Raw genomic sequence first — 13,123 nt, 5'->3', positions numbered from 1 at the left:
TTTGGGATTTTTAGAATAAATTCCTAGAAGTGGGATCACTGGGTCAAATGGGAGTTCCATTTTTAATTTTTAGGGGAAACTTCATACTATTTTCCATAATGGCTGCACCAGTCTGCATTCCCACCAGCAGTGTATTAGGGTTTCCATTTCTCCACATCTTGGCCAGCACTTGTCATTTGTTGATTTGTTGATGGGCCATTCTGAGTGTGAAATGGTACCTCATTGTTGTTTTGATGTGTACCTCTCTGATGATTAGTGACTTTGAGGATCTATATATATAAAACCCTAATATGCAAATAGACTGAATGGCGGAACAACTGAACAACCGGTCGCTATGACATGTGCTGACCACAAGGGGCCATGCACAGAACATGATGGGCCTTGGCAGTAGGCAGCAGAGCGTGGAATATGGTGGGTGTCAGCTGTGGTGGGATGGTGGAACAGGTGAGCGGGGGCGCAAGACCAACGTGGGGCCCTGGTTGCTATCATTGGGTTGAGCCTCTGGTGGTTACTGAAAATTCTTTGCTCTATCGTGCTGTGATCCTGCCGGCACTTGCACCTGCTGCCAGTGCCGGCCCTGCTCACATCTGCTGCAAGCGCTGTAGCCACCTTTTGCACCCGCTGCCAGTGACAGCCTCGCTCACACCCGCAGCCAGCATCAGAGCTGCCCCTTGCACCCACTGCTGGAGCCTGGTGCCAGTCCCGATTGCTTGGTGCCATCAGAAGGTGCAAGTGGCAGCTGCCAGCCCCGATCACTCCTGAGGGCTTCTCCACATCCCCCTGCTCCTGGGGGGCAATCAGGGTAGCAACCACCACTCACACCCACTGATGGTGCTGGCCCAATCACTCTGTTGTCAGCGGGTGCGAGCAGGGCAGGTGCCATTAGCATGTGGGAGCAGTGGTGGAAGGAGCAGGGCTGCTGGCTGACAGGGACCAGGGGCCATGGTGGGAGGGGCCAGGCGGGGGCATGGAGGATGGGCAGAGACCCACCCATGTGCTCACCACAGCCTCACAGTCCACAGTTCCTTTCAAGGTGCACGAATTTGTGCACTGGGCTCCTAGTTTTTTCATGTCTCTTGGCCCTCTGTATGTCCTCTTTGGACAAGTGTCTATTTAGTTCCTTTGCTCATTTTTAAATTGGATTGTTTGTCTTCCTTTTGTTAAGTTGTATGAGTTCCTTATATATTTTGGATATTAACCCTTTATCAGATGTTTCATTGACAAATATGTTCTCCAATACAATGGGCTTTCTTTCCGTTTTGTTTATGGTTTCTTTTGCTGTGCAGAAGCTTTTTATTTTTATGTATTCCCATTTGTTTATTTTCTCCTCAGTTTCCTTTGCCTTAGGAGATGTATCTGTAAACATATTGCAATAGAGAAGACTGAGATTTTGCTGCCTATGATTTCTTCTAGGCTTTTTATGGTTTCACAACTTACATTTAAGTCTTTTATCCATTTTGAGTTTATTCTTGCATATGGTGTAAGTTGATGGTCTAGTTTCATTTTTTTTTGGCATGCATCTGTCCAATTTTCCCAACACCCTTTATTGAAGAGACTCTCATGACTCCATTGTATGCTCTTGCCTCCTTTGTCAAATATTAATTGAGTAATGGCTTGGGTCGATTTCTGGGTTCTCAGTTCTATTTCATTGACCTATATGACTGTTCTTGTGCCAGTACCAATCTGTTTTGATTACAGTGACTTTGTAATATAACTTGATTTCTGGTATTGTGATTCCTCCAACTTTGTTTTTCTTTCTCACAATTGCTGCAGCTATTTGGGGTCTTTTTTGATTCCATATAAATTTTGGAGTATTTGTTCTAGCTCTGTGAAATATGCTGCTGGTATTTTAATAGGGATTGCATTGAATCTGTAGATTGCTTTCGGTAGTATGGACATTTTAATGATGTTGATTCTACCAATCCATGAACACAATATATTTTTCCACCTTTTAATACCTTCTTTTATCTCTTTTTTCAATGTTCTATAGTTTTCCTAGTATAGTTCTTTTGCCTTTTTAGTTAAATTTATTCCTAAGTAACTTAATTTTTTTGTTGTTGCAATGGTACATGGGATTGTTTGTTTAGTTTCTCTCTGAGAATTCATTATTGGTGTATAAAAAAGTCATCTATTTTTGGGTGCAGATTTTGTATCCTGCTGCATTGCCAAATTCAATCTAGCAGTTTTTTGTGTGGAGTCTTTAGGGTTTTCTATGTACAATATCATGTCATCTGCAAATAATGAGAGTTTTACTTCCTCCTTTCCAATCTGGATTCCTCTTATTTCTTCTTCTTGGTGATCAATGTGGCTAGTACTTCCAGTACTATGTTGAATAAGAGTGGTGAAAGCAGACTTCCTGTCTTGTTCCTGTTCTTAGGGGAAATTTTTTAAGTTCTATGTTCAACAGGGATATTGGCCTGTAATTCTCTTCCCTTGTAGTGTCTTTATCTGATTTTGGAATTAGGGTAATGCTGGCCTCATAAAAAGAACTTGGAAGTGTTCTTTTCTCTTAGCTTTTCTGAAATAGTTTGAGGTGTATATGTGTTAGTTCTTCTTTGAATGTTTGGTAACATTCCCCTGAAAAGCTATTCGGACCTGGGCATTTATTTGCTGGAAATTGCTTCTATTTCATCAGTTACTCAATAATTCAGGTTTTCTGATTCCTCCTCAGTTTTGGGAGATTGTATTTTTCTAGGAATTTGTCTATTTCATTCACATTGTCTAGCTTGTTGGCATATAGTTGTTCATAGTATTTTCTTACAGTCCTTTGTATTTCTGTGGTGTCAGTGGTTACGATTTTATTTATTTGGGTCCTCTCTCTTTGTTTCTTGATTAGTCTGGCTGATGGTTTAATAATTTTATTTATCCTTTCAAAGAACCAGCTATTGGTTTCATTGATTTTTTTGGTATTTTTTGTCTCTATATTATTTATTTCTGCTCTAATCTTTATTATTTCCTCCCTTCTACTTACTCTGGGGATTTTCTTGTTTTTCACTTTCTAGTTCTTTAAGTTGTAGGGTTAAATAGTTTATTGCTGATTTTTCTTGTTTTTTAAAAAATATTTTTTTTATTTTTTTGGTTTTTTTACAGAGAAGAAGGGAGAGGGATAGAGAGTTAGAAACATCGATGAGAGAGAAACATCGATCAGCTGCTCCTGCACACCCCACACTGGGAATGTGCCCACAACCAAGGTACATGCCCTTGACCGGAATCGAACCTGAGACCCTTCATTTCGAAGGTCAACGCTCTATCCACTGAGCCAAACCAGTCAGGGCTTTTTCTTGTTTTTTGAGGTATGCCTGTAGTGCTATGAACATTCTTCTCAGGATTGCTTTTGCTGTGTCCCAGAGATTTTAGGTTGCTGTGTGTTCATTTTCATTTGTTTTCAGGAAGTTTTTGATTTCTTTCTTGATCTCTTTGGTAACCCATTCAATGTTTAATAACATGCTATTTATTCTTCATGTGTTTAAATGTTTTTGGGTGGGTTTTTTTTTTTTTTTACTGTAGTTGATTTCTAATTTCACTCCACTGTGATCTGAGAAGATGCTTGATGTGATTTCAATCTTCTTGAACTTGTAGAGACTTGTTTTGTGTCCTAACATGTGGTCTATCTTTGTGAATGATCCATGTGCACTTGGGAAGAATATATATTCTGCTGCTTTGGGGTGAAATGGTCTATAAATGTCAATTAAATCCAGCTGATCCAGTGTATCATTTAGAATCTCTGTTTCCTTGTTAAGTTTTTGTCTGGAAGATCTATCCAGTGAAGTCAGAGGAGTGTTCAAGTCCCCTACTATGACTGTATTGTTGTTGATCTCTCTGTTAAAATCTTCTAGAAGTTTTTAAAAAATATATATTTAGGTGTTCTTATGTTGCATGTATATATGTTTACCAGGGTTATATTCTCTTGTTGGATTGATCACTTTAGTATTATGTAGTGATCTTTGTGATGGCCTTCATTTTAAAGTCTATTTTTTTGGATATGAGTATTGCTTCTCCAGTTTTGTTTTGTTTTCTTTTCCATTTGCATGTTTTCCATTTGCAAATTTTTTTTCCATCCCTTCACTCTCATTCTGTGTAAGTCTTTTGTTTTGAGGTGAGTCTCTTATAGACAGAATATAGCTGGGTCATGTTTTTGTACACATTCAGCTATACCTTTTGATTGGAGCATTTAATCCATTTACATTTAGGGTTATTATTGATAGGCACATATTTATTGCCATTTTAATTCTGTATGCCTAGGTTTCTCTCTATGTTTCTTCTTTTCATTACAGCAGTCCTTTTAGCATTTCTTGTAATGCTGGGTTAGTGGTAATGTACTCCTTTAGCCTTTTTTATTTTTTTTGTCTGGAAAGCTCTTTATTTGACAGTCTATTTTGAATGAGAGCCTTGCTGGATATAGTAATCTTGGTGTCATATCCTTGCTTTCCATTACCTTAAGTACTTCATGCTATTCCCTTCTGGCCTGTAGAGTTTCTGATGAGAAATCAGGTGTCAGCCTTATGGCAGTTTTTTTGTAGAAACAATTTGCTTTTCTCTTGCTTTCTTTAAGATTCTCTCTTTGTCTTTAATTTTTGGCATTTTAATTATGATGTGTCTAGGCATGGGCCTTTTTGGGTTCTTCTTGCTTAGGGTCCTTGTACCTCCTGAACTTGTATGACTTTTTCCTTTACCAGATTAGAGAAATTTTCTTCCATTATTTCTTTAAACATGTTCTTTATCTCTGTCTCTCTGCCTCTTCTGGCACACCAGATGTTCAAATATTGTTATGTTTCACATTGTTCCACAGCTCCCTTAAGCTGTCTTCTTGTTTTTTAATTGTTTTTCTTTTGGGTTTTCTAATTGAGTGAGTTTTTTCAACCCTCTCTTCCAATTCACTGATTTGATCCTCAGCTTCCCCTTATCTGCTGTGTATTCCTTCCAATGTTTTCTTTATTTGTGCTATGTCATTCTTTATTTCTGTTTTTATAGTTTCTATATCTTTTCTCATGCTGTTGAACATCTTTACCTTTATTACTCTGAGCTCTGTTTCAGATAAATTTCTTATCTTTACTTCATTTATCTCTACTTCTGGAGAATTCTCTTGTACTTTCATTTGGGCGTTGTTTCTTTGTCTTCTCATTTTGGCTGTCTATTTGGGTTTGTGTCTATGTTTTAGGTAGGTCTTCTATAGAGTAGGTCCTCAGGTTATGTTGAAGGTCCATTCCTATGGCGTGATGTAACGCGATTTTTGCTGTCAGAACCCACCTACATCACTCATGTGGAGCACATACACAGCAGTAATGAAGTGAAACAGTAGAAAAAAAAATTTTAAAAGAAAGATAACAATTCCTGACCTTTACTTGTGGTAAATAGATAATAAAAAAAAATAAAGCACATATGTACATATGTCGAAATGACGAACTGTTTTTTTAAATAAATAAATTGGAGATGGTGGCGTAACTATGAAACAACATATGTCCAATCCGACATAACCCGAGGACTGTCTGTACCTCTCAATGTCTAGTGGAGGACAGTGTCAAATGCTGTTTTTGACTAATTAGATTAGGCAAAGACTCAAAGCCTCTGTAGACCACCTCTGCCTACAGACTGATAAGATTCCAACTTGAATTGCCCTCAAGCAATCATCCTCAGGTGTACTGAGAGTGTTTTTCAACAGGGTGGGACAGTTGCTTCTGCCTGGAAGCTAATTGTTATTTTTAGTCTTTTAAGTGGCCTCAGGGCAAGGTGTTTTCCAATAGGTTGGGTCAACTCTCCTTCCACAGGCAAGACCGCCTGTAGAGCAAATGTCTGTGTGGGAAAGATGTCCTCTGCTGTATGAGGGAATGACTCAGCACAGGAAACCAGGGGTGTCTGCCTTCTGAGCTCTAACTCCCGAGTCCCTGGTCCTGGCTTCTGCTTGCACAGCTCCAGTTCAGGTGGCTCCATAGGGAATTTTGTGTTTTAGCCCTTTAAGAGGGTGCCTGAATGTCCAGCCATCTCTCCCTGGCAGATAGAAACTCTGCTGCTTTTCACAGCCAGATGTTATGTGGGCACCCTTTTCAGTTCTGATGCTCTCTGCTGGGAGACCCAGCTGAGGATTATATCCCAAGATTCTCATTGGCAGCCCCACAGCTGAGCTATCTCTCCAGAACTTCAGTTGCTGTTTGTGGGTTCCCGGCCAGCCCTTTCCCACCTCTGTTTGTCCTACCAGTCTATGAGGTCTCCACCTTCGGTCCTTGGTTATCAGGGTTCTCTCCAGTGAGTCTTCTGCTGATTATTCAGGAAGCTTTTCTGTATTTTAATTGTAATTCCAGTTTGTTCCTGGGAGCATGTCCGTGCAGCATCCACTTACTCTACTGCCATTTTAAATCTGCAGCTGTATAATTTTTAATTGCATCAGTAAAAAACATGCCAAGCATATGAGACTATTAGTTGTAGTCCTGATTTCCTTCAGTCTCATTCATCTTACCCTTTCTTAGAGTAGCCAAATCTTGATCATTTCAAGATAAGAATGGATAGAATTTTGAGATTAATATAAAACAACTGCTTTATTGGGGCTGTGGCACAGTTCAGTTAAATATAATGATGGATAATATAGCCAGAACAGATAACAGAATCTCAATTTCAGCTGCTAGAGTTATTTGAGCTCAACAAATGTGTTTAGATTCTCTAGCTTGAGTAGTCCTCAGCAACAGGATTGCTTGGTTATTTGCTTGCAGCTGAGAATTCTTGCTGAAGTAAAGCCAGGGTGATCACCTGGGGAATGGAGGATATGTGATTCTGGCTAAAATGACTTAGCAGGATTCTTGTTAAAACTGGATAATGTCGAAATGAATCCAGGAATCCAAAAGTCAAGGCCTAGTTGAAAAATGGTTCAGAGGCTTCCACAGTATGACCAGTCTCTGTTTCCAGCAGACTCATGTTCAATTTTCACTTATACACACACACACACACACACACACACACACACACACCAGGAAATTTTTAATTTTTTATAAAAAAAGTGAATGTAAAATAATGCTAACCCACCCCATCCTCCCCAAAAAGGAGGGAACCTGAAACAGCTGGAAAAATCTGCAACAGTGGCAGGAAAAGAGATTTAATTTAGTTGACTTTCTGTGATTATTGGCTGTTTGCTAGTCTCACAGTGATGGAGGTTGTACATTTTTTTGAAGGGACCGAAAAGTTACTAGAGGTTTGGTTCTACAAGCAGCAACCCAATGCAAATCTCATCACCTCAAGATCCAATTGGGACATACTTTTGAAGGATGTGCAATGTTCAACTGTAAGTATAATAAAAATTACAAGCAGGAAGCTTATGTACCTAGCAAGTTTGTCTCCAGGAGAGGTTTCATGTGGTACCACCCTCTTGGTGGAAGTACTGGTTCCCCTGTTGAAACTTGCTGGGGTTACACTGGGTTTGACTGAATTCAAAGCTTCTTTTATTCTTGTAAGAATGTCGTAAAGCCTTCTCACCAAGGGTACCCACATCGGAATTTCCAGGAAGAAATAGAGTTTCTTAATGCAGTTTTCCCAAACGGAGCAGCATATTGTATGGAATGTATGAATTCTGACTGTTGGTACTTGTATACGTTGGATTTCCCAGAGAGTAATCAGTCAGCCAGATAAAACCCTGGAAATTCTGATGAGTGAGTTTGACTCAGCAGTTATGGACCAGTTCTACATGAAAGATGGTGTTACTGCAAAGAATGTCACTTGCGAGAGTGGAATTTATGACCTGATACCAGGTCTGTCATTGGTGCCACAGTGTTCAATCCTTATGGATATTCAACGAATGACATGTAATTAGATGGAACTTATTGGACCATCACATCACTCCAGAACCAGAATTTTCTTATGCTATTTGTAACAAACTTAAATCAGACCTCCTATGATGATGATCAGGAAAGTTGTGGAAGTTTTCCAGCCAGGAAAATGTGTGACCACCTTGTTTGTAAACCAGAGTTCTAAATGTCATACAGTGCTTTCTTTGCCCCAGAAGATTGAAGGTTTTAAACTCTTTTTAAAAAAATATATATTTTATTGATTTTTTTTACAGAGAGGAAGGGAGAGGGATAGAGCGAGTCAGAAACATCGATGAGAGAGAAACATCGATCAGCTGCCTCCTGCACACTCCCCACTGGGTATGTGCCTGCAACCAAGGTACATGCCCTTGACCGGAATCGAACCTGGGACCCTTGAGTCCGCAGGTCAATGCTCTATCTACTAAGCCAAACTGGTTAGGGCAGGTTTAAACTCTTGATAGCCAGACTGTGTCAATGTTCAATGATTACAACTTTGTTTTTACCAGTTTTCCCAAGAAGCAGCAACCACAGCAGAATTAAGAAAAAATGCAAAAAGGAAACACGTAAAAGAAGGTGGTGGCTCCTTTTTAGATATTGATACCAGGGGCCATGCTTGCCATAGCCACCACCTTGTAGTTGCAGAAAGCCCCAGATGTAATGATAGTGTAATCATTTTGAATTGCATGCATTATTATATGAAGGAGTTAGATATCTTGCTCTCTTCTGTGTTTAGGTGTCCTGTGCCACTCTTGCTGTGAAATTGAAGTGGATATAGAAAAAAAACCATTTACTATATGAAACTTTACACTAGTGACAACAATTCAATTCGGTTATGCACAGTGTAGTATTTCTCCAAAGTTCCTCACAGAAAAAGCTTTCGTCCTCATCAGGAGTTGGCTTCAGCCTAACCATCTGGGACTGTTCTATTAAATTGCTGCCAGGATGTTACAATTTCTAGAATGTATTCTCTACTAATGCTACTGAAACCAATTTCTACTTCCTACAGGTGTATTTTGCAATGACAATTAAAATTTTTCTTCCATGGGTTGAGTCCTCTTAAGAAAGTGATTGCAGTTAACCATTTTGTGTACAACTATTTTAACATTATTACTTCCTGAGCGTGTATTCCTTTCATTGATTTTGCTCCTCACCATTGTGTCTCCCCTCCCAACCTCACCCCAATAAAGCAGCACTGTTACACTGTGGGTTTATGCCAATCTTATACCCGAGAGGGGCCAGGAGGGTGGACCCTAGGCTTTAATTTTCTTTTAAGGTCAAGGGAGATTGGCCTCTTTTTTATTGGCATTGGCTCTTTTAGAAGATTGTGACAAAAACAAACTTCCAGTGTTGATTAGCAAGGAAGACACACAGGTTAATATTAGAATATACTGGCAGAACTACATGGGAACTGTATGCCGTTCTGTGCTTTCCAGTAAATAAGACTAGCTTATCATGAGGACCATGTTTTTACTAACTTGCTAAACAGTAGTAAAAAAATGCTATCACTAAATTTATTAGCAATTTATTTCAGATAAAGGTTGTACTGGTTTCAGTAAGTCAAATAAAATCATTCACCTTAATTTTTATTTTAGCAGCCGTTTCCACTACAGTGGGGCCTTGACTTACTTAAGAGTTTAATTCGTTCTGTGACGGAGCTCGTAACTCAAATTACTCGTATGTCAAATCAAGAAGTGAACGAGTGAGACACGTGATGCTGGGCTGATGTTGTGGCTTTCACTGTGACATTCGCTGTGCCAACTAGCGGTCGGGTATCTGAAGCTGGCTCGTAACCCGAATTTTAGCTCGCAACTCAAAGCAGAAAATTGGCCGAGAGACGGCTCATATCTTGAAAAACTAGTTAGTCAGGGCACTCGTAAGTCAAGGCCCCACTGTATTTGCCATTAATAATATACCATAAACTTTACTTCAGAGTGGCATCAATGTCTTTGCCATCTTGTGCTTGAAGTTCTGTGACTTTGTGATGCAGTGTTCTGATTTTATGTGTTCCTCTTATTGGTGGTGTTTCTTTCGCCATGATTTCAGAGGATCACGTGAATGACCAGAATGAGAGCTGTTTAGGTTATTCAGACATACACAGTGAGGCAGAATGCTGTCCATAAAACAAAACATACACAACTCCAAATTGGTCAGTGGGAAATGACTAGAAATAAAGGCTTTCAAAAGTTGGCATTTTTAGCTATATTTGCAAATACTATGAGATTTAAGCAGATTAGAAAACAGCAAAGTTGACTAAATTTTGTATTCTTGTCCTCAAAATTTTTTTGATTTTTTGTGGCTTGATGCAGTGATGTTTTCCTCCCTTCTACATTTGTAAATGAAACACTTTTTTTTTTTTTAGTTTAGTTTTTAAACTCTACTTGGTTTGAAATCAAGTGGTTGGATCACTTTTGTTTTTTATTTTAAGTGCATTCTTTTTTAAAAAAGATATATTTTATTGATTTTTTACAGAGAGGAAGGGAGAGGGATAGAGAGTTAGGAATATCGGTGAGAAAGAAACACGATCAGCTGCCTCCTGCACACCCCCTACTGGAGATGTGCCCGCAACCAAGGTACATACCCTTGACTGGAATCGAACCTGGGACCCTTCAGTCCGAAGGCTGATGCTCTGTCCACTGAGACAAACTGATTAGGGCTTAAGTGCATTCTTTTTTTTTTAAAATATATTTTATTGATTTTTTACAGAGAGGAAGGGAGAGAGAGATAGAGAGTTAGAAACATCGATGAGAAACATCGATCAGCTGCCTCCTGCACACCTCCTTCTGGGGATGTGCCCGCAACCCAGGTACAAGCCCTTGACCGGAATCGAACCTGGGACCTCTCAGTCCGCAGGCTGACGCTCTATACACTGAGCCAAACCGGTTTCGGCTAAGTGCATTCTTGATTCAAAGTTTCACTGAAGAAGCTTCCAATCAATGGACCAGTTTGATTTTGTAATTAGTACACAGTATCTACTGTTTTGGTGTTGTTTTGAGGACCAAATCTCAAAGTGGATTTTCTTGAACAGTATCCAAGTAGATTTGATGATATATGTGTTGGTTTGAGGTCTAATTTTTTTCTAATACATTTAAGATTTCTATTTAATGTTGAAAAACTACACAAATTGTGTATGAAACAAATCTAGAAAAATAAAAACTGTAGATTAAATAGTAATTTAAATTTATCCTATTATATTATGATAGAGGAGGATAAACTTTTGGTGCCATAATTTCTCTCTTCATGATGGTGTTGGACTTAAATAATGTGAAATGTATTTCTGTACCACAATTTAAGCTTCAATAAAAGTTTGTTTGATTTTTTTTAAAAAAAAGAAAGAAAAATTGCTCATAAGAGCCTGCCTAGAGTTTGGTGGAGAGAATCTGTTAGTATGACCATCCCAATCTCTAAATATTCCTTTGACCTAATTTTTTTTTTTTTAAGTTTCTGGTCTTTTAAAAAAATGTCTAAGAATATGGTCTATGATACCAATTCTTTGAAATGTATTGAGACCACTTTATAGGCTAGCATGAGGTCATTTCTCCCCATCCCCGACCCCAAACCCAAGTAAAAGTTTATTTAGAAAGTCACAGAGCCCTGATCAGTTTGGCTCAATGGATAGAACATCAGCTTATAGACTGAAGGGTCTCTGGTTCGATTCTGCTCAAGGGCATGTACCTTGGTTGCAGGCACATCCCCAGTAGGGGGTGTGCAAGAGGCAGCTGATCGATGTTTCTTTCTCATCGATGTTTCTAACTCTCTATCCTTCTCCTTTCCTTTCTGTAAAAAATCAATTAAACATTTTTTTTTTAAAAAAAGAAAGTCACAGAGAAGCCCAGCTGGTGTGGCTCACTGGTTGAGCATTGACCCATGCATGGTTCGATTCCTGTCAGGGCAAATGCCTGGGTTGGGTTGTGGGCTGGACCCCTAGTAGGGGGTGTGCAGGAGGCAATTGAACTTTTTTAAAAAGTCACAGAGGTAGAAGTGAGCCAGCTGGGTTGCATGGGCTTAGGAAACAAGTTACAGAGGCCAAAGAAAAGGAAAAAGTTTAGGAGAAAGAAAGCTTTTAGGGAAGAAAGGGGGAGGAAAGGCGCAAACATGCTGGAGAGAGAGTGCCGCATGCAGTCATTTTTCAATTACCTTCTCTACATCTAACAATATTTTTTGTCTTAACTTTTAAAAATCTAAATATCACTATAATAAATTTTCTGTGGTTAATATCAGAAATATATCCAACTTTCTAATTTAAGATTTGTATATCCTTATGTTTTAGCATATAGCCAGATTTTTAAGAAATCTAGTTGGACAGTATTTTTCTTTTATTTGGAAAGTTCAGTACATGTGTACATGTAGTGATTACTGATAGACTTTGACTTATTGCTAACATTTTATTATGTACTTTTTATTTGTCTGAATTGTTGTTTCTGGGTTGTTGGGTTTTTTGTTTGTTAATTTGTTTCCTTCTCCCCTTTCCCTGATCAGGCCTAAACCGGCAGTCGGACATCCCTCTCGCAATCCAGAACTGCTGGCTCCTAACCGCTCACATGCCTTCCTACCTGCCTGATTGCCCCTAACCATTCTGCCTGCCAGCCTGCTTGACCCCAACTGCCCCTCTGCTGGCCTTCTCACTCCAAAATACCCCTCCCCCCGCTGTCCTGATTACCTCCAACTGACCCCCACTGATGGCCTGCTTGCCCCCAACTGGCTCCGCTGCTGGTCTGCTTACCTCCAACGGCCCCATCCCCCACTAGCCTGATCACCCACAACTGCCTTCCCCTCTTGGCCTCTCAGCACCTCTACCTTGGCCCCGCCACCATGGCTTTGTCCAGAAGAACATCTGGAAGGTCTCCTGGAAGGTCTCCCAGTCTAATTAGCATATTATTCTTTTATTAGTATAGATATATTTGTCTGTAAATATGATAATGATTGCATATATGAGTAGGACCAGGTAAAATGTTATAGAATGGGCCTTTTATTATAGATGGTTTGCCATGTATGCATTTTTTCTAAAGAAGTAAAAATTACTATAAAATATGTTTCAGGAAGACTTTGAGAAATTTACAGTATCTGCTTTTCTTTCTGTTTTTAAGTCACTTTTATGCCAGAGTGAGAATTATTTGTATGCTTTGTATGTCAGCATTGGGCCTCTGTGACTGTGGGGCACTTAGCTTGACTTGAGAGTAATTATCTTGCTCACTGGCTGGAAGGGAGGGTGGGTGGCAGAGGAGATAAATACTTGGTTCTGGATTATTCATAGATTGCTGACTTTCGGGATTGATTGTGCAAGCCCCTCCTTTTATTGATGTCCACCTTCTGTTGACAGACATCTACACTGGGAGAGA

General features: G+C 39.4%; 1 pseudogene; it reads left to right on the top strand.

Annotated features, from left to right (window-relative positions):
• Positions 1 to 7,132: 7,132 nt before the first annotated feature.
• Positions 7,133 to 8,327, top strand: LOC102767920 (annotated as a pseudogene).
• The last annotated feature ends 4,796 nt before the right edge of the window (positions 8,328 to 13,123 follow it).

This window comes from Myotis davidii, unplaced genomic scaffold (assembly GCF_000327345.1).
Source record: "Myotis davidii unplaced genomic scaffold, ASM32734v1 scaffold708, whole genome shotgun sequence".
Classification (NCBI taxonomy): domain Eukaryota; kingdom Metazoa; phylum Chordata; class Mammalia; order Chiroptera; family Vespertilionidae; genus Myotis; species Myotis davidii.
This window is presented reverse-complemented; position numbering and strand designations above follow the sequence as displayed.